Source organism: Narcine bancroftii, chromosome 6 (assembly GCF_036971445.1).
Source record: "Narcine bancroftii isolate sNarBan1 chromosome 6, sNarBan1.hap1, whole genome shotgun sequence".
In the NCBI taxonomy this organism is placed as follows: domain Eukaryota; kingdom Metazoa; phylum Chordata; class Chondrichthyes; order Torpediniformes; family Narcinidae; genus Narcine; species Narcine bancroftii.
In genome coordinates, this window is record NC_091474.1 from 123,783,879 (window position 1) to 123,808,712 (window position 24,834).

At 47.2% G+C, this 24,834-nt stretch overlaps 2 long non-coding RNA genes across 2 annotated transcripts in view; one reads left to right on the forward strand and one right to left on the reverse strand.

The window, feature by feature from the left end:
• The window catches only part of LOC138736420 (uncharacterized), a 73,302-nt gene extending 61,156 nt beyond the window's left edge, over nt 1-12,146 (reverse strand). Inside the window, exon 1 of the long non-coding RNA XR_011340275.1 lies at nt 11,981-12,146. This is a non-coding gene — a long non-coding RNA (uncharacterized lncRNA). The remainder of the gene's footprint in view (nt 1-11,980) is intronic.
• A 4,936-nt stretch (nt 12,147-17,082) lies between these two features.
• Nucleotides 17,083-24,603, forward strand: LOC138736421 (uncharacterized). The gene is made up of 2 exons (XR_011340276.1): nt 17,083-17,760; nt 22,811-24,603. It is a non-coding gene; the product is annotated as an uncharacterized lncRNA (long non-coding RNA).
• Nucleotides 24,604-24,834: the final 231 nt, after the last annotated feature.

Consider the following 24,834-nt stretch of genomic DNA (forward strand, 5'->3'; position numbering starts at 1 on the left):
AAGGCCAACCAGATGGCGGTGGAAATGCTCTACCAGGCTACTGTTGGACTGCAGATGGTAAGCTGTGATGTGGTGCAACTGGGTCCCAAGTAGCTCTGCCAGTAAAGACCATAGGCTGGCCATGAAATGTGATTTCCCCCCTCCCCCACCATCTGAGGTGATGTTGGCAGGCAGGCTGAAAGGTGCAATGAGGGCTCTGGCACAGGACTCCGTGGATGTGTCAGTAAGCGGTACAGCTTCTGCCCATCCGCTGCACCTGTCAACCATGGTGAACCTTGTTGATCTTGCCCACCTGGGAGACCGGTAGTGATGTCCACATGGACATGCTCAAATATCCAGTGCATTGGCTGGAAGGGTTGAAGAGAGGCCTTCACGTGCCTTTGGACTTTGGAGATCTGTCAGTCTATGCATGTCATGGCCCAGTTCCTGAGCTGCTTACATAGGCTGTGCCACGCAAATCTATCCACCATCAGTTGGATGGTTGCCCGAATGGATGGGAAGGCTAAACCAAGCAGCTGGAACAATGGACACATCACAGAGGAGCTTGCTGCCTGTTGGGCTGATGAGGATGACCTCAAGTTGCAGGCCTGAGACTGCACTGAGGTAGGCCGGCATTCCTTTGTCCAGCTGATGTGCCTTCCAACCCTGAGGAGTGGATGGAGGTGCAAGACATTATTGGCAGAGATGTGTTTGACAGTGCTGGTATTTTCCAAGATATATGACAGATGACATTGCTGCTGTGCCGACCATGGATCCAACACTTTGGCAAATGCGAAGGTGAGGGGGTTTGTGGCCTATGAAGACCGTGAACTCCTGCCCTCCAAGAATGTAGAGGGCTAGCAACTCCCAGTTGAAGGCACTGTATTTCAGCTCCGCAGGTCACAGGTGCCAGGTGAAGAACGCGACCGGTTTCCACTGATGCTGCTGACAGCTGAGTTGCAAGTGTCAACCATGAGGGCTGTGGGCACATCCACCCATGGGTGTACCAGGAAGGTGCTGTTTGCAAGGACGTCATTGGTCTGCTCAAAAGCCACTGCTAACTCTGTATTCCAGGTAATTTCCTTGGCCGAACAGGGGTCGCATGATCCAGGCCGCTGATGATAGGAAATCCTGTAGGCCCATGACTGTACTGGGCCTGGCAAACTGACATTTGGCTTCGACTTTTGCTGACTGGGGAACCGCTACATGTGGTGCCCAAGGAAATTAATACTGACAGTCTGAACTGGCACTTTGTGGGGTTGATGACCAGGCCGTATTCACTTAGGCGGCAACAGAGTTGGCGCAGGTGCATCAAATCCTCTTGGTGTGAGCAGCTGGTGATCAGAATATCATCTAAGTAGATGAAGACAAAATCCAAACTACGCCTCACCAAGTCCATGAGCTGCTGGAGCATCTGTGCTAATTTCTTGAGTCCAAAAGGCATCTGCAGGAACTCGAATCGGCTGAAAGGGGTGATGAGGGCATCTGAGGAGATAGTTGGGTGGATAGAAATCTGGTGATACCTGTGAACCAGGTCGACCTTGGAGAAGCTGCATGCCCCATGCTAATTGGCCATAAATTCTTGAATGTGGAGCATTGGGTAGCAATTGGTCCTGGTGGAATCATTGAGCCTTCTGCAGGCACCACATGGCCCCCATTCTCCAGTCGACAGGCACCATGTATAGTGGAATGGCGCATGGGCTGTGAGGGTCGGACGAAACCATCTCCTCTATTTTCCTGAACTCTATCTTGGCGAGGTGGAATTTGTCAGGTGACAGCTTGCATGCCTGGGTGGGTACTGCTGTTCCTTGATTGGGAGTTAGGTGCTCTGCACCATGCTTAGAGTAGTCTTTGGAGCGCTGCATCATAATAATGGTCGGGAACTCTGCTAGTACTGTGGCAAATTCATTGGCTGATAAAGTCACAGATTCCAGGTGTGGTGCCAGTAACTTGACTTTGCCAAGCACGAAGGTCTGGAAGGTCTTGGCATTCACTTGGCACCATCCCTTAAGGTCCACCAGGAGGCAGTGCGCCCAGAGGAAATCTGCACCCAATAAAGGCTGCAACACTGCTGCCAGCTTAAACGACCAGGTGAAATGGCTGGAACCGAACTGTAGTGGGATGGTTCACATGCCATATGTGCAGATACTGCTGTCGTTGGCAGCAGTGAACCCCAGTCCTGACTTCCCAGCATGGGTGTCGTGGCTCAAGGGTGGGGGGCAAGATGCTACCTCCACCCATGTTTCTGAGGAACTTTCACCCGGAGTGTGGGTCCCATAAGTAAAGGAGGCTATCACGGTGGCCAGCCACTGTAGCCATTAGTGACAGCTGGCCCTGGCATTTCTCGGAAAAGAACAGTGGGCGGCAACAGTGGGCTCCTGAACCCCACTTTTGGTGGTAAAAACACCAACGGTCCAAACTGGAGTCACTCCCTTCTGTGGGTGTCACCAGCTTCATTGATGGCATGGGGAAGGCCCAGGCCTTAGGGTGTGATGCAGCAACTTGGTCGAGGAGGCCCCGTCATGCTGCTTGGTGTGCCACAGGATATCTATGGTGGCTGCTACTTTGCGTGGGTCACTGAAATCATCAACAGCGATGAGGAGGTGGACATCTTCCGGCATCTGCTCGAGAAAGACTTATTCGAACAGTAAACATGGCTTCTGGCCATCTGCTAGTGCCAGCATCTCATTCATTAAGGCCGATGGTACTCAGTCACCTATATAGAGCAACCGCACTGTGCACTCACAGCGGGAGAGGCCAAAAGTACAGATCAGGAGTTCTTTGTTTCATACTTGTCCACAACCAGTGGCTGGTGTAAGAATTTGATGATGCAGCCTACTGTTTCCTGGTCAAGTGAACTGACCAGATAGTGGTACTTTGTGGCAACCGAGACAATTTGCCTGACCTGGAATTGGGGTTTGTCCTGTTCAAACCAGACCAGCAGCTGTGAGGTCTAGAAAGTTGGCAGTTTCAGTGAAACTGCATTCTGTGTTTGAGTTGGTCATCATTGGGGCCAAATGCCATTTGGACCATCGAGGTCACCAATGTTGTTGCACTAGGCATGCAGCGAGCGGAAAAAAACCCAGTGCCGAAAGTGAGTTGAACCAACTGACTTTAATTGAACTCCTGCATGCACTTAAATCCCTCAAAACCCAATGACACTTTTGATTCCCAGGACCTTAATGAAGTCAGCCGCTAGGCTGTGGGCTTGCCCAGCACCCGGAGCTCTCACAGGCAGATCTGCCGCAGACTAGCTCGTGGCCCCGTGAGCTGGTTTGCCTGTTGCGTGGGTGAGCTGCCACAATATTTTAATATTAATAATTGTATCAAATTTTATTTTTAAATTAAATTTAATTCATCAAAAATTAATATTAATATTTATTTTATTATAAATAAAATCTATTTCATAAATAACATCTATTTTATTATATAGTTTAATTATAACATTCCTAACTAAAAATATATCATCCTGTTGCATACTAGGTCAAGACAATGGTATCTTCAATACAATAATTTTTATTAATAATATAAAATCTTACTTAACTCTGAATTTTGTGTGTGTGTGTGTGTGTGTGTATGGGGTTCCAAAACCATTACAGTTTAGGCACTTTTGTAAAAAAATCAATTTTTTAAGTTCAATCAGTTTTGTGTTGAAACTCAATTCTTTAAATTGTTGCTCAAAAGTAATTATGGAGTAGGTGTGAGGCCTCAGACTTCTCAAAACTCACAAATTTTTCAAAGAATTGTTTCTTCAAATGAATGATTTAGCTCTCTTGCATGGAGGTTTCGGAACTTTGTTTTCTTCCACGATGATTTCATAAACCCCAGCAACAAAGTAACAAATTAAAAATGGTTGTTTCAAATGTAAAATTAATTTTGCTTTCTTTCAATCCAAAAGTGACTAGTTACACTGGACACAGCAGAACAGTCCTCTCCCTGTTCAAGAGACAGTTGAAAGTGGCCATTTTATTCAAAGCCACTGCTTTGGAGTTTCTCCTTTTCACAAGGAGAACACAAGCAACCATCTTTCTCCAAGGATTGTTACTGCATTTCTGACATCAGTTGAAATTGGTTCAATACTTAAAATGCAGATTTTCAAATGTCTTTAATCACATGATATGACATCATTGTCATCAAAACCACTTCAAATTTACAAGTTAAAAGCAAATGACTGCCTGTTTACTGTTTTCTTTCAGATTCAATTCCAAAAACGTATAAACAAGCAAATGGTCTCTTGTTTGACCAAATGTTCTTGATGAGCAAACATAATTGACTTTAGTTTTTAATGAACCATTTAATTTTTTTTTATGGTTGATTTCAGCTTCCACTGAACAATGAATTTGCAGAAACTGTCTCTGACATTTGCAGCTTCCATCTCAAAGAGCACGTAATTGTGTGTGTCTGAAAGCATGTCCCTGTTTTTCCAGCCTACAAAGTCCCTTACTAAGAAATATATATATAAATATATACCTAAAGATTAATATTAGCACAAATCCTTTAGACCAGTAGTTCTCAACCTTTTTCTTTCTACTCAAATACCACTTTAAGTATTCCCTATGCCATAGGTGTTCTGTGATTAGTAAGGGATTGCTTAAGGTGGTATGTGAGTGGAAAGAAAAAGTTTGAAAAACACTGTTTTAATCATACCTAATTGACTCGTTATGTGCACGGTTTCATAACTCCACAGAAATGGGCCAATGACAAATTTTCTCAAGGAAAATATTTCAGTAACAATTGGGTCTAGAGCAGTGATTCTCAACCTTCCCTTCCCACACACATGCTTTTTTCGTGACTTTAGCCTGACGATTAAAAAAAATAATTTGAAGACATATCCTGTGACTTTGAGGGTTGAAGGAGCAGAAGGGAACTGACGATTTTTCACAACCAAGAGGTTGACTTTCTGCGAAGTTTGTTAAAAAAAATATTAGGGTTGCTGAGGGAGAAAATTGTGAAAATATTTATAATGGAACTAAGTAAAAGTAGTAAAATATGTATTTTTAAAAAATTTTGTTAAACCATCTTGCATTTATTGTTTAAAAGTAAAATGTATTGAAATGTTCACGGAGAGCTCAATAGAGAAAAAAATTGAGAAAAGTGGTATCAGAGTGGAGACTCTGGTCTAAGGGGAAGAATGGTGCCTGGAAAGGAGTAACAAAAAAATCGTGCTAAAGGAAGGGGTTCTTATTCCTCAAGAGATTCCGCAGGCTTTTGGGGCCGTAAAGGTTGGGACATTGTGTTTTTCTTAAAGGGGAAGGATCAGTTTATTATTTAAAGAGTCAGAGATTTTACTGTTAAAATTATTGTTTAAAAGAAGAATATGGCTAGAACATTAAAATGTATTAGTTTTAATGTTGATGGAATTAATGGGGAAGTGAAAACGAGTCTTGCTATACCTAAAAAAATTAAAGGCAAATATAGTCTTTTTACAAGAAACACATTTCACCAAATTGGAACATGCAAAATTAAAAAGAGGATGGGTGGGGCAAGTAATATAGTCTTCATTTGAATCAAAAGCAAGGGTTGTAGCAATTTTAATTAATAAAAATATACCAATAATTGATCAGCTTAACTGATCAAGCTGAAAGATTTGTAATGGCACACTTTCTCCAGTTAAGATCATTCTCAAAAGAAAGATGTGGACCAAACTTGGTCCCACTTAAAATTAGAGAGAGATGAGAGTCTGATTTAGGAGTTGCAAAAATGGGAAGATGCTGGTCTTATTGGTGTTTGGATAGCATGATATCAATTATAAATGCAAGATAAGGATAATTTTCTACACCAATTATACCTCACACCACAGAAATTACACAAATCAAGAGATGTGTTTTAGATGTGGAATAGAAATAGGAACATTTGTACATGCTATATGGTCGTGTGTGAAAGTGAGACTTTACTGGCAGGTTATTACTGAAATATTAACAAGAATAACGGGTTGCCTTCACGGACGACCCAGAGCTTTATCTGTTGGCTAATTATTGAAATAACTAATAAACTAACTAAATTCCAAATTTCATTTGTTAAAATAGCCTTAGCTGTGGCTAAGAAATGTATTGTGATTACTTGGAAATCCGACGCCCTCTACAGATAGCACAATGGAAGACAGATGAACAGTTGTATGCCTAATGGGGGGGGGGGGGAATCACATACAATCTAAAGAACAAATATGGCATTTTTATAAAAATATGGAAACTATATTTGGATTATATAGGGGCCTAAATAAAAAAAAGGTGCTACTATTATAAAAATACAAGTGACCTCCCAATTGAAAACATATATATATAAATAATGGAAAATGATGTATATTTATGGGAAAAAACAAAAATAAAACATTCAAGGAATTGCACAACCAGTGAACCACTCTGAAAATTCCACATCCAGAAGATCAGTTCAGTTTCTAACTACACCAGGTGTAGAGCTCTCAGCCATAAATTCCTCTAATTGTGGTAGTTTGTCACAGTAATACCATAATTTTAATTTTTTTCTCTGCAGCTGGCTCTCCAGTTAGTATTGCTGCCTTTTAAGCTCCAGTGACCTGGGCTCTAATGCGATGAGGAGTTTGCACATTTTTCCTGTGGTTGTTCCTACATCACACATCCCAGAGGTGCTGTTTAGTAGGTTAATTACCGACTATAAACTAGCCAAGTATGTCGATGAGAAGAGAATCTGGGTGGGATTGAGAGTGAATTTGCAACAGGGAAATAAACGAAGGAATGGGATTGCACTGGCAAAGAGATAATGAGCTGGATGCTTCAAATGTATAACCATACAACACTACATACAACAGAGGCAAGCCCTTTGGCCCATCTAGTCCACATTGAACTATTACCCATCCATGTACTCTGCCATGTTTCTCTAAATATTGAAATTGAACCTACATCCACGACTTCTGCTTTCAGCTGGTTCTACACTCTAGCCACCCTCTGAGTGAAGAAATTCCCCTTAAACATTTCATATTTTACCCTTAACCCAAGTCATCTAGTTCTTGGCACATTCAACCTCAGTGTAAAAAGCCTGCTTGCATTTACCAGATCAACATACACTGATGATGCTATAGTTTTGTCACTTCACTCTGTCTTGACCCATCTGGAGAACGACGCCTCATACGCCAGGTTGCTGTTCATCAATTTCAGTTCAATGTTTAATACAATCATTTCCCAGAAGCTGATGGAGAAGCTGTCCTCACTTAACACCCTTTTTCTGTAACTAGATTCCAGTCTTCCTAACAGAGAGATCAGTCTGTCTGGGTCGGTAGCAGAACATTGAGCACAGTCATGCACTTGTGCATCTGGAGGGCTATGTGCTCAGCCCACTTGCCAGATCCAGCTCCAATAATGTCACCAAATTTGCAGATGACTCAACAGTAGTTTGTCTCATCAGTAATAATGATGAGTCGCACTATAGAAGAGGTAGAAAATATTGTGATATGGTCTGAGAGTAACAACCAGAGACTCAATGGGGAATAAGATGAAGGAGATGATTGTGGACTTCAGGAGGACCAGGAATGACCACCCTCCACTACACATCACAACTCTATAGTGGAGCAAGTGGAGAGCACCAAGTTCCTTGGAGTTCACTTAATTAATGACCTATCGGGGACACTCATCTCACTTGTCAGGAAGGTGCAACAACTGCTGCACTTCCTAAGACTGAAGTGGGCAAGGTTACTGGCCACTATCAGGTCAACCTTCTACAGCAGCTCTATCAAGAGCGTTCTGCCCAGCTGCATCACAGTGTGGTAGAGTTGCTGCAGAGAAATGGATTGGAGGTCAAGCCACAGGGTGTCAAAAATCACTGGAGTTTCCTCCTCACCCCCCCAATCTCCCAGCAATCAACAAGATCTACTGGGATTGTTGTCTGAAGAGGGCACACAAATCATTAAGGACCCCTTCCACCCTGCGCAGCATCTTTCAGCTGGTCCTGTCAGGGAAGAGTTACTGTACAGGATTATTAGAACCAGCAGCACTAGGGTGAAAAATAGCTTCGCACAGGCAGTGAGAATGTTGAATGTCTAAAGGAACTGCTGAGACTAACCATCTGAGAATATCATTCCTGAAACTTTTTTTATATAAATTTATACATACAACACAGTAACAGGCTTTTTCAGTCATTAGTCCATGCTGTCCAATTTACACCCCATTAATCTACACCCTGGGAGAAACAGTGGGAGGAAACCAGAACCCCTGGAGAAAACCCTTGCACTCACAAGGAGAACATAAACTCCTTACAGACAGTGCAGGATTCAAACCCCGGTCTGGTCCATATCACTGGCGTTGTAAAGGCATTGCGCTAATCACATTATTTTTATTTTCTGAATATTTTTCCTGCATATGTATTGTTTGACTGTTTGTGTGTTATGTCTGACTGTGTTTGTGTGTTTTGCATGATTAGAGAATACTGTTTTGTCAGGTTGTCCTTGTGCAATCAGATGACAAACTTGACTATACCCCTCAATTTTGTTACCCTCTATTAAATGACTCCTCATTCTACAACACTCCAGAGAATAAAGACCTAACCTATTTAGCCTCTCCCTGTAACTCAGTTCCTCATGTTCCAGAAAGATCTTTATAAATGAAAATTTATGTAGGTGGGACCCTTTGTTAAGAGACATAGATGTAATTTTTCTAATGTGTAATTTAGATACCTTTCGAGTTTCTTTTCATACCTTTAGTAATAGCTACAAGAACACAAGGAAAACAAATAAAACATTTGTTCAAACTTCATTATTGAATAAGGTCAAAGACCATCTTTTATCATACATATCCCTTGATTCTTTTTGTATCTAAAACCTATTAATTTTTTTTGTCATTTTTGTTGCTCTTTGAAAGCCATTTGTAATTTTGTGACATGCTCATGTTCATCTGTAATATCAATCAACTGAACTATATTTGATTAACTTTGAAAAGTTGCCTTAACCTAGTACCATTTCTGATCCTTTTGTAACTCAGCCAATGCAAAAGGCATGGTCAGTATACAATTTTTTAACCACTCCTTTCCCTTAAGGTAACACCTCTGGGATACTGCTACAGGCCCTGAGGACCCCAAAACCCAGCAGTAATAGAAATTCACCAAGACAAATGGTTACTTAAACAAAAGTTACTCTTAATTTTCTTTAAACATAAAAACAGGATCAAACTTTAATTTATTACTATTAACCTAACAACTCCCTTCTAATTCTAAGCACACATGTAGTGTGTGTGTGTGTGTGTGTGTGTGTGTGTGTGTGTGTGTGTGTGTGTGTGTGTGTGTGTGTGTGTGTGTGTGTAAGTCAATCTCACTTCTTACTCCTCCAAGTTCACTGGTATCAGACAATTCTAATACTGTGCACAGAATTTAACATTTATGAATTTCACCAGGCTTTGGTGCTTGTAAGGTAAATGGTTACCTCTCAGGAAGGTTCTTGTCGGTTTTCAGAGAGAGATTTGTTGCACGTTGGACACACACAAACTGATTACTTCCGATCACCCACTCCTGTGTCTTGCCGAATAAACTTGCCCCATCAGGGTTTTCCAGATGATAACCTCTTTCTTTCAGGTCACCAGAGTTTCTTTGCTGTTTCCCTTATCTCAGGCGAAACACCACAAGCCAGCCATCTCCTCTTGTATGGACACAACCAGTCTTCCAAAATGGGGTTTCAAATAAGCTTCCAAAAGCCACTGCAGGAAAGTTTCCCTCTGTCTCCCTCACACACACACACTTAGAGAAAACAAACCATTTGACTGTAAGCCTGCAAAACCACGTGACCTTTTTAGAACAGCATTCAGACAGACTGTGGCACCGGCCCCAATCTTTTGAGTCAGTTCATCTGTTGTTTTTTTTTTAAAAAAGAATAATCCATTACTCCACAGAATGACCAATTAATACCTTGTGAAGTCTCTATAGAGATTCTTCAAAGTTTTGCAAAGGCAGTCAGAGCCTGGACTGTCTGGCTTGAAGCAGAGCTCTAGCATTTTAAATGTGAACTGTTTTGAAGTGTTTGTATCTGTGTGTGACCTAACTAAAAACCTCACAATCTATCTTTCAAAACCATATTTATACACAATATAAAATATAACATAATCCATCACAATACTCACTCAATTTATTAAAACTTTACAAGTCTTTATTTACTTTGAAAACACAATAGCTGTTAAAGAAATTGTAAACAATTTCTCATGGCATGCCAAATGTAGTTGTGCTAAAATTGAAACTAGTAATCCACAACCAATTGCTTTAAAATTGTTGTATTAATTCTTTTGTCAGGAATTTAGCAGATTTCATATCTAAATAGTGTAACAAGAGTAGACAACTTGTGTGATGTTAAATGATGATTTTTTTTCTGGGCATTACATTGATACCTTCACTCATCATGATATTCTTCTAAACTTAATTGAAAATGCTTAGTTTCTTGAGGCAAAAAAAAAAGTTCTCTATAATTGATATTCCCTTGATTTTTCTGAACTGCTTCTTGGCTAATCACATTGTACTCAAGTTATCCCTGTATTCATTACCTATTTTATTTTTGGATATTGGTCGCAAGTTAAGAAACCAATTATATACTGCAGCTATTAATCCTCTTTGAAGTGGATACACCTGAAAAAGGGTGTCTGTCATATTAGATGGGTAAGCAGAAGGATATTTGGAAGTACACAGAAAGTCCATAATTTACCAGTACCTAAAAATCTGTCTTGCTCAAATCATATTTGTCTGCTAATTGATTGAAAAACATTAAGCAGTCTCCTGCAAATAGGTCTGAAGAGGTATAAAACTCCTTAGTTTTCCATATTGAAAATGCCTGATCAATTAATCTCTTTAAAAAAATTATAGTCACTTTTAGGTGGTCAGAATACCTGACTGTAAAGCAGCCTATTCTACCCCAATGCGGCTGTCGGGTGGCCACCTGAAAGCGGAGAACCCGGCCATGAGGAGCACTTACCTTACCCTCCTCTTGTAGGTATATGCTTTGGCTCGGAGAATCCCCCATTGCACCTGAAAGCAGCAGTGAGACTACGGCCACAGTCCACAGGAGCTAGTGTTCGCTCAGACGCTGTTCTCCTTCAGCGGAGATGTTCAGGTGACAGAAGGGCGTCTGTCACCTGAACACGCCGGCACAAGATCCTTCTGCGCTCTTAAGGGAAGTCTATTCTGATTTCAGAGTTAATAGTCCTTCCTCAATTTACCCAACTAAAGCCACATTATCAGCTCTTCTCACTTTATTGGAGCTTGCTGTACATGGACATTGCTTCACCCTACAAGAGCAGCTGTATTTCCAAATTAGCTACTTTTTCAATATTTTTATTAACCTTGAAATTTCACAAAAATCCAAAAATAGTGTTAAAATTCAAAAGGATACATTATACCTAAATTAAATAATTTCATTCAAGGTACTCCACATTTTAATCAAACAGATTATATTGAATTAATAAGGAAAATCTAAACTATCAAGAAAGAAGCTGTTTGGCCAAAAAAAGACAGAATTCTTATTACCTCATTGTCAACATTTCTACCTTGATAGATTATAAAAGTAATTCAAAAAGGGTCTCCACAGTATTTGAAAATTTACATTCAAATAAAAAATCTTCTCCAAGTTTAGTCATGACATCACATAGATATTGAGCATGTTTAGGTGGGATAAGGTCCCACCATCTGAACAATGCCTGTCTAGCCATAACAGAAATAAAAGCCAATACATGTAGCTCCAACGTCATTAACGTTATGTCATTCTCTCAAACAATACCAAACATAGCAGTTAAGGGATATGGTTTAAAATTAACATTAAAAAGTGCAGAGAAAGCTTGAAGTACTTCGATCCAACCTTTCTCAAGACTCTGGCATGTCCAGAACATAGGAATTAATGAAAGGGCTCTATTGTGGCATTTATCACAACAATGAGATACATCCACATAAAAATGAGATAGTTTTACTTTGGACTTGTGAGCCCTAGAGACTACTTGAAATTGTAGGAGAGAGTGGCAAGCACATAAAGAGGAGACATTAACCAATTTGAAAATTACATGCATCTTACCTAATGCAGGCAGGAATCCAATTCGTGTTATTACGTTCTGTACTGTTACATGAACATTGATTGCAAAGCGCTTCAGACAATCGAAGAAGGGTGAGCAAGGTGCTATGCTAACACCAAATTTCCCTCTCTTCCTGCCGTTGATTCCACATCTCACTCAACTCATAAACCAGCTAGTCATGGAGAATAGAGCATGAACACCAGGAGGAAGAGGCAGAGAATGGCCCCAAAATAATGGATGTCTGGGAAGGGGAGGGAATAGCCCCCAAGCAATGAGGGGGCATCATAGAGGAACATCAAACCTGGGTGGGGGGGGGGGGAAATGAGGCAGACTGTTGAGTTGGGGTTGAATGGAGGTGGACCGTTGAGCTGGGTTGTGGGGGGGGAACCATTAGGCTGGGTTATGGGGGGGGAAACTGTTGAGCTGGGTTGTGGGGGGAGGGACCATTGAGCTGGGTTGTGGGGGGGGGAGGGACCGTTGAGCTGGGTTGTGGGGGGGGAGGGACCGTTGAGCTGGGTTGTGGGGGGGGAGGGACCGTTGAGCTGGGTTGTGGAGGGGGAAATAATTGAGCTGGGTTGTGGGGGGCGGGGAAGAGGAACCGTTGAGCTGGGTTGTGGGGGGGAGGGACCGTTGAGCTGGGTTGTGGGGGGGAGGGACCGTTGAGCTGGGTTGTGGGGTGGAGGGACCGTTGAGCTGGGTTGTGGGGGGGGGAGGGACCGTTGAGCTGGGTTGTGGGGGGGGGAGGGACTGTTGAGCTGGGTTGTGGGAGGGGAGGGACCGTTGAGCTGGGTTGTGGGGGGGGAGGGACCGTTGAGCTGGGTTGTGGGGGGGAAGGATAATTGAGCTGGGTTGTGAGGGGGGAGAGGGACCGTTGAGCTGGGTTATGGGGGGGGACTGTTGAGCTGGGTTGTGGGGGGGAGGGACCGTTGAGCTGGGTTGGGTGGGGGGGAAGGGACCGTTGAGCTGAGTTGGGTGGGGGGGGATGGGACCGTTGGATGGGGGTGGGGGGAGGGACCATTGAGCTGGGTTGGGTGGGGAGGGACCGTTGAGCTGGGTTGGGTGGGGGGGGAAGGGACCGTTGAGCTGAGTTGGGTGGGGGGGGGATGGGACCGTTGGATGGGGGTGGGGGGAGGGACCATTGAGCTGGGTTGGTGGGGGGGAGGGACCGTTGAGCTGGGTTGGGGGGGACCATTGAGCTGGGTTGGGGGGAACTGTTGAGCTGGGTTGGGGGGAACCGTTGAGCTGGGTTGGGGGAACCGTTGAGCTGGGTTGGGGGGGAACCGTTGAGCTGGGTTGGGGGGGAACCGTTGAGCTGGGTTGGGGGGGAACCGTTGAGCTGGGTTGGGGGGGAACCGTTGAGCTGGGTTGGGGGGGAACCGTTGAGCTGGGTTGGGGGGGAACCGTTGAGCTGGGTTGGGGGGGAACCGTTGAGCTGGGTTGGGGGGGAACCGTTGAGCTGGGTTGGGGGGGAACCGTTGAGCTGGGTTGGGGGGGAACCGTTGAGCTGGGTTGGGGGGGAACCGTTGAGCTGGGTTGGGGGGGAACCGTTGAGCTGGGTTGGGGGGGAACCGTTGAGCTGGGTTGGGGGGAACCGTTGAGCTGGGTTGGGGGGGAACCGTTGAGCTGGGTTGGGGGGAACCGTTGAGCTGGGTTGGGGGGGAACCGTTGAGCTGGGTTGGGGGGGAACCGTTGAGCTGGGTTGGGGGGGAACCGTTGAGCTGGGTTGGGGGGGAACCGTTGAGCTGGGTTGGGGGGGAACCGTTGAGCTGGGTTGTGGGGGAACCGTTGAGCTGGGTTGGGGGGGAACCGTTGAGCTGGGTTGGGGGGGAACCGTTGAGCTGGGTTGGGGGGGAACCGTTGAGCTGGGTTGGGGGGAACCGTTGAGCTGGGTTGGGGGGGAACCGTTGAGCTGGGTTGGGGGGGAACCGTTGAGCTGGGTTGGGGGGGAACCGTTGAGCTGGGTTGGTGGGGAACCGTTGAGCTGGGTTGGGGGGGAACCGTTGAGCTGGGTTGGGGGGGAACCGTTGAGCTGGGTTGGGGGGGAACCGTTGAGCTGGGTTGGGGGGGAACCGTTGAGCTGGGTTGGGGGGGAACCGTTGAGCTGGGTTGGGGGGGAACCGTTGAGCTGGGTTGGGGGGGAACCGTTGAGCTGGGTTGGGGGGGAACCGTTGAGCTGGGTTGTGGGGGAACCGTTGAGCTGGGTTGGGGGGGAACCGTTGAGCTGGGTTGGGGGGGAACCGTTGAGCTGGGTTGGGGGGGAACCGTTGAGCTGGGTTGGGGGGAACCGTTGAGCTGGGTTGGGGGGGAACCGTTGAGCTGGGTTGGGGGGGAACCGTTGAGCTGGGTTGGGGGGGAACCGTTGAGCTGGGTTGGTGGGGAACCGTTGAGCTGGGTTGGGGGGGAACCGTTGAGCTGGGTTGGGGGGGAACCGTTGAGCTGGGTTGGGGGGTAACCGTTGAGCTGGGTTGGGGGGGAACCGTTGAGCTGGGTTGGGGGGGAACCGTTGAGCTGGGTTGGGGGGGAACCGTTGAGCTGGGTTGGGGGGGAACCGTTGAGCTGGGTTGGGGGGGAACCGTTGAGCTGGGTTGGGGGGGAACCGTTGAGCTGGGTTGGGGGGGAACCGTTGAGCTGGGTTGGGGGGGAACCGTTGAGCTGGGTTGGGGGGGGGAGGGACCGTTGAGCTGGGTTGTGGGAGGGGAGGGACCGTTGAGCTGGGTTGTGGGGGGGGGGAGGGACCGTTGAGCTGGGTTGTGGGGGGGAAGGATAATTGAGCTGGGTTGTGGGGGGGGACTGTTGAGCTGGGTTGTGGGGGGGAGGGACCGTTGAGCTGGGTTGGGTGGGGGGGAAGGGACCGTTGAGCTGAGTTGGGTGGGGGGGGATGGGACCGTTGGATGGGGGTGGGGGGAGGGACCATTGAGCTGGGTTGGGTGGGGAGGGACCGTTGAGCTGGGTTGGGTGGGGGGGGGAAAGGGACCGTTGAGCTGAGTTGGGTGGGGAGGGGATGGGACCGTTGGATGGGGGTGGGGGGAGGGACCATTGAGCTGGGTTGGGTGGGGGGGATGGGACCGTTGGGTGGGGGGGATGGGACCGTTGGGTGGGGGGGATGGGACCGTTGGGTGGGGGGGATGGGACCGTTGGGTGGGGGGAGGGACCATTGAGCTGGGTTAGGTGGGGGGGGAGGGACCGTTGAGCTGGGTTGGGGGGGACCATTGAGCTGGGTTGGGGGGAACCGTTGAGCTGGGTTGGGGGGAACCGTTGAGCTGGGTTGGGGGGGAACCGTTGAGCTGGGTTGGGGGGGGAACCGTTGAGCTGGGTTGGGGGGGAACCGTTGAGCTGGGTTGGGGGGGAACCGTTGAGCTGGGTTGGGGGGGAACCGTTGAGCTGGGTTGGGGGGGAACCGTTGAGCTGGGTTGGGGGGGAACCGTTGAGCTGGGTTGGGGGGGAACCGTTGAGCTGGGTTGGGGGGGAACCGTTGAGCTGGGTTGGGGGGGAACCGTTGAGCTGGGTTGGGGGGGAACCGTTGAGCTGGGTTGGGGGGAACCGTTGAGCTGGGTTGGGGGGGAACCGTTGAGCTGGGTTGGGGGGGAACCGTTGAGCTGGGTTGGGGGGGGAACCGTTGAGCTGGGTTGGGGGGGAACCGTTGAGCTGGGTTGGGGGGGAACCGTTGAGCTGGGTTGGGGGGGAACCGTTGAGCTGGGTTGGGGGGGAACCGTTGAGCTGGGTTGGGGGGGAACCGTTGAGCTGGGTTGGGGGGAAACCGTTGAGCTGGGTTGGGGGGGAACCGTTGAGCTGGGTTGGGGGGGAACCGTTGAGCTGGGTTGGGGGGGAACCGTTGAGCTGGGTTGGGGGGGAACCGTTGAGCTGGGTTGGGGGGGAACCGTTGAGCTGGGTTGGTGGGAACCGTTGAGCTGGGTTGGGGGGGGACCGTTGAGCTGGGTTGGGGGGGAACCGTTGAGCTGGGTTGGGGGGGAACCGTTGAGCTGGGTTGGGGGGGAACCGTTGAGCTGGGTTGGGGGGGAACCGTTGAGCTGGGTTGGGGGGGAACCGTTGAGCTGGGTTGGGGGGGAACCGTTGAGCTGGGTTGGGGGGGAACCGTTGAGCTGGGTTGGGGGGGAACCGTTGAGCTGGGTTGGGGGGGAACCGTTGAGCTGGGTTGGGGGGGAACCGTTGAGCTGGGTTGGGGGGGAACCGTTGAGCTGGGTTGGGGGGGAACCGTTGAGCTGGGTTTGGGGGAACCGTTGAGCTGGGTTCTGGGGGAACCGTTGAGCTGGGTTGGGGGGGAACCGTTGAGCTGGGTTGGGGGGGAACCGTTGAGCTGGGTTGGGGGGGAACCGTTGAGCTGGGTTGGGGGGGAACCGTTGAGCTGGGTTGGGGGGGAACCGTTGAGCTGGGTTGGGGGGGAACCGTTGAGCTGGGTTGGGGGGGAACCGTTGAGCTGGGTTGGGGGGGAACCGTTGAGCTGGGTTGGGGGGGAACCGTTGAGCTGGGTTGGGGGGGAACCGTTGAGCTGGGTTGTGGGGGAACCGTTGAGCTGGGTTGGGGGGGAACCGTTGAGCTGGGTTGGGGGGGAACCGTTGAGCTGGGTTGGGGGGGAACCGTTGAGCTGGGTTGGGGGGGAACCGTTGAGCTGGGTTGGGGGGGAACCGTTGAGCTAGGTTGGGGGGGAACCGTTGAGCTGGGTTGGGGGGAACCGTTGAGCTGGGTTGGGGGGGAACCGTTGAGCTGGGTTGGGGGGGAACCGTTGAGCTGGGTTGGGGGGGAACCGTTGAGCTGGGTTGGGGGGGAACCGTTGAGCTGGGTTGGGGGGGAACCGTTGAGCTGGGTTGGGGGGAACCGTTGAGCTGGGTTGGGGGGGGAATCGTTGAGCTGGGTTGGGGGGAACCGTTGAGCTGGGTTGGGGGGAACCGTTGAGCTGGGTTGGGGGGTATCCGTTGAGCTGGGTTGGGGGGATATCCGTTGAGCTGGGTTGGGGGGATATCCGTTGAGCTGGGTTGGGGGGATATCCGTTGAGCTGGGTTGGGGGGATATCCGTTGTCCTGGGTTGGGGGGATATCCGTTGAGCTGGGTTGGGGGGATATCCGTTGAGCTGGGTTGGGGGGTGTTAGAGATAGAGAATTTAGGTTAAAATGGCTTAAGTTAAAATGTGATGATTAATCATAAAAAGGGAAGCCAGAACGGACAGGGAGCTTACTAGCAGCCAAGGACAAAAAGTTCAGCTGGATACGTTTTTTTTAAACATATCTTTTCATGGTCATAGTGAGAGACATGCAGGAGACAAAAGATTGATAAGAAGGGTGAGAAACAGAATTTAGTGTATGTAGAGTTCGCAGCGTACGTAACGAACGTGATAATTAAAAATGCAAGTGTACTTAGAATGATTTTTCAAAAACTAACCAATTAAAACAGTGTTAAAGAGGAGGGGAAGGACAAGCAAAAAAGGTATAAAAATCAATGCACTGTATGTATCGGGGCTTAACTGGTGAGAAGCCAGTTGAGTCCAACTCTGCAGACTTGTAAATAAAGCTTGTCGTGTCATCAGTTTTAAAGAGACTCATGTGTGAGAAGTTTTATTTCTGACAAATGGGGGATCGTCCGGGATCTACACTCCGGCCGTGAGGGGAGGCGAGAAGAGGGACATCGGAGGTGGTGCACCCCGCTGAGTTCAGCGGCTCCTAGTCCCTTGCTCGTCGCTTCGGGCGGCTTGAGCGAGTGGTATCCGGACAAGGTGACACGACAAGACGGAGAGGAGAAGGGTGACGGTTCAATCCCCGAGAAGACACCGGTAAGTGACGACTTACGATTGTGGTGTGGGGATTGGGTAACAGGTGTAATGGGATACACCTGTTTGGATAAAAAAAAACCTAACGTAATAGATCAGGTATAGAGCTTTTGTCGTGGCGTGAGGACCCTGTCGTGGGACTCTAGGATAGACCCCAGGGAAACCTCAGCGGTAACCGAAGGAGGGACAGCACCTCCGACGAAGTGCCGAGAAGAGAGGGGTCAACCCCAGGGAAACCTCAGTGGTAACCGAAGGAGGGACAGTACCTCCGACGAGGCGTCTGAGAAGAAGGGAGTAGGGTCCAGAACGAGAGGGTGCTCAGCAACGATAAACGGATCTAGGTGGGAAAATGGGAGGATCAAAATCTAAGGGCTCGTCTGAAAATTCAGGACAATTCCTGGGAGTTCCCCTTGACAGCCCTTTGGGGAGAATGTTTGAAAATTGGGATAGTAAAAGATATCGAGACAAAAACAAGAAAAAGATGGTTCAATATTGTCTCCTTTGGTCGAAACAACCTATTAAAGGTTCCTCGGTCTGGTGGCCGAAATTTGGATCTGATGAGGATTGGGTTAGACAAGCATTAAACATATATGTAAATTCGAGACCAAAGGTGAATCAAGAAGAGTCAGCATATGCATTTTGTTGGGTTCCCTGGCCAGGATCCTTAACAAAATGTTTTAAATTGAGGGTAGCGGGAGAAAAGAAGTGGGAACCTCTGGACAACCTTCCCCCTCCTTATATTCCCCCGGTGCCTACTGCGCCCGAGGAAATCTCATTACCGGAGGGGAAAGGTGATGAATCTGATTGCCCCGAAAGGGGCCGGGAAAAAAAAGAATGAATTAAGGGAGTCGGACCCTAAACTTCCACCGGTAAACCGACCCTGGACAAGATCCCAGACTGGTCCAGGACCATCAAAGTTTTCAGTAAGCCTAAATCCCCTGAGGGAAGTTCCTATGGGAGGACCGGGAGGGGGAACGGGATATGTGAATGTTCCCCTAACTAGTACAGAGGTGTGGGGATTTAAGAAAGAAATGAAAAAGTTATTGGAAGATCCTATAGGACTGGCCGAACAGCTCGACCAATTCCTGGGACCAAACACATATAAGTGGGAAGAGATGCAGGCAATAACGGGAACATTATTCTCACCCCAGGAGTGGCAGATGATTCGACGGGCTGCCCTCCTCATGTGGGAATATGAACAACCTGGGGACCCCAGACCCCATGAACAAAAATATCCCTTAAATGAACCCAGGTGGGACAAACGAACACCCGAGGGATTGGCAAGTATGAGACAATATAGAGAGTGGACAATTAAAGGGATACGGGAGGCTGTGCCAAAGGGTCACAATTTCACCAAGGCATTTGGGAACCACCAGGGGAAAGACGAGTCCCCTACTGATTTCTTGGAGAGGGTGAGAAAGAATGTCCAACAGTATGCAGGCGTGGACCCTAGTACACCAATGGGTGAACAGCTTATTCGAATTGAATTTGTTTCCAAATCATGGCAGGACATTAGAAAGAAACTAGAAAAGGAGGAGGACTGGAGCGAAAAACCCCTAAGCGACCTGTTAAAAAAGGCGCAAAAAGTATATGTGCAGAGAGAAGAAGAAGATCAAAAGAGGGCGACAAAGGTTATGGTACAGACTATCCGACAGATGAATGCCGAATCCAGAGGGGAAAGAAAACAAAACCTTCCTCTAAACAATCCAAGATATCCAAGAGATGGAAGACCCCGGAGGTTCGTTAAGTGCTATTACTGCAATGAGGAAGGACACTTTAAGAGGGAATGCCCCCGATACAAGAGGGAATTGCGTGCCCTCGAACTTATGGAAGAAGATTAGGGGGGTCAGGGGTTCCAAATGTTGGGGACCAAGTATAAGAGGGAACCCCTGGTAAAACTAAAAATTGGTCCCAAGGGAGAAGAGGTGGTGTTTATGGTGGACACAGGAGCGGAACGAAGTAGTGTAATAACTGTGCCAATCGGGACTGAACCTGTAAAAAGTAATTTGAAAATTTCTGGGATAGAAGGGGCTCCCAGAATGGTATCAATAATTCCCCAAGTAACAGTGAAACTGGAAGAAAGAGAAGGGGTACAAGACCTCTTGTTGTTACCGTCGGCTGGATTTAACCTCCTAGGAAGGGACTTACAGGCTCTCCTAGGTTTGGGTGCTCTCCCTGTGGACGGAGAAGTGCGAGTCCTCCTCTGTGCTCTAAAGGAAGAGGATGAACGGCAGATTGACGAGAGAGTCTGGTATAAGGAGGGAAATCGAGGAGGTCTGGACATCCCACCTTTACATGTCACATTAATACCAGGTCATCAGCCAGTAAGGAAACGTCAGTATCCTATTTCTTTGGAAAGGAGAAAAGGGCTACAGCCGGTAATTGAGACTCTAATACGAGACGGACTATTAGAAGAATGCATGTCACCTTATAACACCCCTATACTCCCAGTGAAAAAGTCAGATGGATCCTATCGCCTAGTTCAGGATCTAAGAAGTTTGAATGCTGTTGTTCAGACCCGCCACCCAGTGGTGCCTAATCCCTATACTATTATGAGTCGGATTCCCCCAGACCATGAGTGGTTTAGTGTTATCGACTTGAAGGATGCCTTCTGGACGTGTCCATTAGAAGAGGAAAGTAGAGATATGTTCGCGTTTGAATGGGAAAATCCATGGACAGGTAGACGGAGACAGCTTCGGTGGACTGTATTGCCCCAAGGGTTCATTGAATCTCCGAACCTGTTTGGACAAATGCTAGAACAAATCCTGGCGGACTATCCACAATCTGATGATTCCCAACTAATGCAGTATGTGGACGATTTACTATTATCAGGACCCAAGGAACAAGAAATGAGGGGAGATACAATTAGACTCTTGAATTATCTGGGGAAAAAGGGTCTACGGGTGTCCAGGAACAAGTTACAGTTCGTTGAGAGAACTGTGGTATATCTGGGACACCAGATAAGTAAAGGACAGAAACGGATTACCCCTGAACGGATTGCGGGAATCACTAGAATGCCGTTACCCCGTAATAAGAAGGAAATAAGACAATTCCTGGGACTCTTAGGTTACTGTGGGTTATGGATAGAGGACTACTCAGCGTTGGTGAAGTTTATGTATGAAAAGCTGACAAATGAAAATGAATATCCATTGAAATGGACCCAGGAGGAGGAGGGATGGTTTGAGGACTTGAAGCATCGCCTGACACGAGCCCCGGTGCTCTTTAAAACAGCCCTTCCAGCTATTTGTCACTCATAACCAAGGAACAGCTGTGGGAGTTTTAACACAGGAAAAAGGCGGTCAGCGACACCCAGTGGCTTTCCTTTCCAAAATGATGGACCCAGTGTCTCGCGGATGGCCGACGTGTATCCAGGGAGTAACGGCTGCTGCTCTGTTGGTAGAGGAAGCACGTAAACTTACTTTTGGAGGAAAGATGACTGTGTACACCACCCATTCTGTGAGTGTTTTATTAACACAAACTGCCCATTGATGGCTGACTGATTCTCGCATATTAAAGTATGAAACCATTTTAATGGTCGGAGAAGATCTACAGTTTGCAAAGATTAATAGCTGCAACCCAGCTCAGTTTTTATACGGCAGTGAAACAGAGAGAGAGGTGGAGCACGACTGTGTCGAGTTGACGGATCTTCAGACCAAGACCCGAGAAGACCTTTGCGATACTCCTCTGGGAGAAGGATATGAATTCTACATTGACGGCTCCGCCAGATGTGTTGACGGAATGAGAAGAAGTGGGTATGCTATAATAGAAGGAAATACTTGGAAAGTAGTAGAATCCACGAGACTACCCGGAAGCTGGTCAGCACAGTCCTGTGAACTATATGCCTTGCAGAGAGCCCTCAGAATACTGGCAGAGAAAACTGGAACGATTTACACTGATTCCAAATACGCATACGGGGTAGTGCATACCTTTGGAAAGATCTGGAAGGAGCGTGGTCTAATTACATCAAGAGGAAAGGAATTGGCACACGAACAGTTGATTACTCTGACTTTAGAAGCCTTGACATTACCCCAGGAAATAGCAGTGGTCTACATACCAGGCCATCAGAGGGGAGATACCCCGACAGCAATTGGAAACAGACTGGCTGATGAAGAAGCCAAAAGGGCAGCCATGCAACAAGAAGTCCGTTTGCTGACCTTAATCCCAATAAGACAAGGCATAAAGAAGGCTCCCATTTTCACTGCTAAGGAAGAAAAGGACATGGCTCAGCTGGGCGCAAGCCAGCTGCCTGATGGAACATGGAAGACACCAGATGGAAGAATGGTTCTAAATAAAGAAATAACTCGCAATATTTTAAAACACCTGCATCATCAGAGCCACTGGGGCACCCAAGCCTTATGTGACACAGTGCTTCGAGAATATGTGTGTAAGGGAATCTACACCTTGGCCCAACAGGAGGTGCAGAACTGTCACCTATGCACAAAAATTAATAAGAAGATAATGAGGACAGGGACCGTGGGAGGTCAACAATTAGCCATACGCCCTTTTCAAAGTATCCAGATCGACTTCACAGAGTTACCTCAAGTCCAAAGATGGAAGTATCTGTTGGTGGTAATAGATCACTTTACCCGATGGGTGGAAGCCTTCCCAACAGTAAATGCTACAGCCTCTACAGTAGCTCGCCTCCTCCTAGAGCAGATAATCCCCAGATATGGTATAATGGATTCTATAGACTCAGTCAGGGGTCCACATTTTTGTTCAAAAATCCAGCAATTGATTTGTAATGCACTACAGGTCTCTTGGAAATTGCATACCCCTTGGCATCCACAAAGCTCAGGGAGGGTTGAACGTATGAATGGAACCCTAAAAATGCAATTGACAAAATTAATGGTGGAAACTAAAATGCCTTGGATAAAGTGTCTGCCCCTGGCTTTATTGAGAATTCGTACTGCCCCACGAAAAGATGTAGGGTTGTCCCCTTATGAAATGATGTTTGGGCTTCCCTTCTGGAGTACAGTTGAGGGGTGTCCCACCTTGGGGGAAGGGGATATATTTGTTAGGAACTATTTACAGGCGCTATCACGCTCTCTTACAGATTTACGAAAGAGAGGACTATTGGCACAAACACCGCCTCTAGACTTTTCTTTACACAAGGTGGAACCAGGAGACTGGATTCTCATCAAGACCTGGAAAACTGAAAAACTCCAGCCCCAGTGGGAAGGTCCATACCAAGTTCTCTTAACTACAGAGGCAGCAGCACGAACAAGAGAGAAGGGGTGGACACACGCATCCAGATTTAAGGGACCTGTAGAGGCGCCTCAGGACCCTGATACGAACTCAGATTGGACTTGTGTTCCTGGAGAAAAACCTCTTACCTTGCGATTTCGCAGAAAGACTTGATTCACAATGTTATTGTTATGTTCTTTGATTTTTCTTAGTTTGCCTATGTCTTTATCAGGTGTGAAATGTAAGAAATGCAGAGACACAGTGGTCCTGTTTCAGGACCGCATTTGGGGAAGAAAGGAGGGTAATTTTATTTCCCATACCTCAGTTCCTGAGAAATGCTGGGCAGAAAATACCACCCAACATCCATATACCCCTTGTGTGGAAAAAGAAGGAAATAATATGGGTCATTATATACAGATTCCTAATACCACTCCTTTCCCTCTTAACGGTTGGAAGGGTGACTCAGGCCCACCATGCCCTGATGGACTCTGGTTTTGCATACACCAGCGTACTGTTCCAATAAGAAATTCCACTCCACACTCAAAAGTGCCTGCCCCTTTAAGACAGCCGGACTTAGTTCGAGTCCATCCAAATAACCATGAAAGTTTCGGTCACGCAGTTGGGGGAGATAACCTTTTTGTTGATCTTGCAACTAGAATTGCAGGAACTTTTAATTGTTACAAATCAAACAGCTCTAGCCCTGCAATTACTTGCATCCCAGCAAGGTCAAATGCGCTCTGCTATATATCAGAACCGTCTGGCCCTAGACTATCTCCTAGCCACAGAAGGAGGTGTATGTGGAAAGCTTAATTTGACTAACTGCTGCTTACAGATTGATGATAATGGCCAAGCCATTCGAAAAATCACTGATAATATTCGTACTTTGTCCCATGTACCGGTTCAAACCTGGCATCCTTTTGCAAAATTAAATTGGATGGACAAATGGTTTGGAGGAACCTGGTGGCGTACCTTATTGTGGGTCATCGGAGGTATTTTATTCCTCCTACTTGTTTTGCCCTGTATTATTCCCTGTCTACGCAGCCTGGTGATTTCCATGGTCCAACAGGCTATGCAACCAGGGGAACTGGGAGACCCCGTTAGAATTTTACTTCAGCACGAAATTAATTTATCATGAGACATTTCTCTTCCCAGAGTTAAAATCCCCATTCATATATATAATACACACATTTTAAAGAGAGAAAGGGGTGGATTGTTAGAGATAGAGAATTTAGGTTAAAATGGCTTAAGTTAAAATGTGATGATTAATCATAAAAAGGGAAGCCAGAACGGACAGGGAGCTTACTAGCAGCCAAGGACAAAAAGTTCAGCTGGATACGTTTTTTTTAAACATATCTTTTCATGGTCATAGTGAGAGACATGCAGGAGACAAAAGATTGATAAGAAGGGTGAGAAACAGAATTTAGTGTATGTAGAGTTCGCAGCGTACGTAACGAACGTGATAATTAAAAATGCAAGTGTACTTAGAATGATTTTGCAAAAACTAACCAATTAAAACAGTGTTAAAGAGGAGGGGAAGGACAAGCAAAAAAGGTATAAAAATCAATGCACTGTATGTATCGGGGCTTAACTGGTGAGAAGCCAGTTGAGTCCAACTCTGCAGACTTGTAAATAAAGCTTGTCCTGTCATCAGTTTTAAAGAGACTCATGTGTGAGAAGTTTTATTTCTGACAGGGGGGAGGGACCGTTGAGCTGTGTTGGGGGGGGAGGGACCGTTGAGCTGTGTTGGGGGGAAAGGACTGTTGAGCTGGGTTGGGTGGGTGGGGGGAAAGGACTGTTGAGCTGGGTTGGGTGGGTGGGGGGAAAGGACTGTTGAGCTGGGTTGGGTGGGTGGGGGGAAAGGACTGTTGAGCTGGGTTGGGTGGGGGGGGAAGG